We start from the raw sequence: 2072 nt of genomic DNA, 5'->3' as shown, positions 1-2072 counted from the left end.
AACCTCTGTTCAACCTTCTAACTGTTACCATTACTATGATGGTGGATTTTGTGCATCAACTTGACTGGGTCACAGGGAGCCAGGATAATTGGTCAGGCATTATTCTTGGTGTCTCTATGAGGATGTTTCTGGATGAAATGAACATTTGGGTCAGTAGACTGAGTAAAGCAGGTTGCCCTCCCTGATGGGGATGGGCCTCATCCAGTCAGTTGGGGGCCTGAATAAAGCAAAAAGGCTAAGGGGGAATCTCCTTCTAACTAACTGCCTTCCACTAGGACATCAGTTTTGTCCTGTCTTCAGACGGGAACTGAAGTATTGGCTCATCTTAGGTCTCAAGCCTGCCAGCTAGTGGACTGGAACTTACATCATTGGCTCTCTTGGGTCTCCAGGTTGCTGACTGCGTATCTTGGGACTTCTCTGCTCCCATGATTGCATGAGGCAATTTCTTATAGTAAATCTATAGGTGATAGAGAGATAGATAGATAGGTGAGAGATAGATAGATAGATAGATAGATAGATAGATAGATAGATAGATAGATGGATTTTTGAGAACTGTGGCTACTATAATCTTCTTAAGAGCTCTTACAGTTTTTATATTGATTCAGAGGGGCTCTCACAGAATATTCATATTCTTAGAAGGATCTACAAAGACCAGAATAAGGACCTTGGGACATAGCATGAAGCAAACAAACAAAAATAATGGCAGTTCCCTTTTCACCCCTCCGTGAGCGCTGTAGCTGGCTTCCAGGCTATCGTGTGCAGCATGTGACTGTCTCAGAGGGCTATGAACCCACAAACTCATATTTTATCCCCTCCTGCCACTCAGCTTGGGACTCGCAGCAGTCTGCTGGAGACAGCACCCAGAGATCCACCGCTCTCCCTTCCCAGCGAGGCGGCCACATGTCACCAAGCACTGCAGTTCTCTCTCCCACATTTTGCATAATAAGTTTCTATTCTGTCATGTTCTCTCACACATGGTGCTTGGAGATTTTTCTGCAAAACAGAGAATAATTTTTCAGTTCAGATGAGTAGCATGATTTTATGTTGTACTCAGACTGTTGGGTAAATGAAGTCAATTACTCATATATCTGTCAGATGAAGAGAAAGTCACCTGGATGATTATAACCTGTTTTTAGATCTAGAGCCCACCCCTTTGCCTCCATCCCCCTGAGAATAGCAGCAGTCCACACCGTGGCCCTGAGAGCTGATGCTTGCATTCAGATTTCTAACTTAAAGAACCCACTGCATGGGTTTCTGCAGTAGCTCCTAACTGATTCCCTCCTTTTAATATGTTCTACATTCTACAAGCCACTTCCTGATCAAACTTCTAAAAGCACCGTTTACTATTTAACTTAGAGACCCAGTTTTATCATTGACTGAGCTTCAACTTCCTGAAAAGTAACAATGGGATAATAATGTTGTATCTTCCCTGAAGAATTGTTAAGATCACTCACTGAAAGATTGTATGTGAAAGCCTTTGTAAATTATATAGTCTTAGCAGGTGCTCATTAATTCTCAAAGTCTTTCAATTGCTTCTCATTACCTAAAGTTCAAACTCTACCATGGCATTTAAACAACTCTAAGACTGAAATTCATCCAAATAACTTCTTGTTGTTTTTACTTTCATTATTCCTAGATACAAACTTTCTTTTCCAGCTAAATGCATACCCAAGTTCTCACTGGGTGTGCCTGACGGGAATAGCAGAGTCCAGAGAGATTTGGGGCATTGAGGAAACATGGCAGGGACACTAGTTGAGTTGGCAAAACTAAGATTTAAATAAAAAATTTAGATATAGATTTTTTAATTCAACTCAGAATGGTTGAGAGCGCTAATTCAGCATCCTTATCTTGGCAAAAAAGACCAGGGTTAGATTTCTGGTAATGGTATTTTCCAAGTATGCGACCATAGGATGCTCACTGTAACTTCCTAAGATTTCCTTTCTTTCCCTTAAAAAGTTTGAACCTTACCAGGTCGTTTGGAGGAGCTGATGAGGCAATGTATGTTGTGGTTGTGTTTTTTTTAAAAGAAGTTTCAAAATGTTAAAGGATTATTCAAATGCTGGTTTGCCATG

This window comes from Myotis davidii, unplaced genomic scaffold (assembly GCF_000327345.1).
Source record: "Myotis davidii unplaced genomic scaffold, ASM32734v1 scaffold279, whole genome shotgun sequence".
NCBI lineage: Eukaryota > Metazoa > Chordata > Mammalia > Chiroptera > Vespertilionidae > Myotis > Myotis davidii.
Note: the sequence above shows the minus strand (reverse complement) of the source record.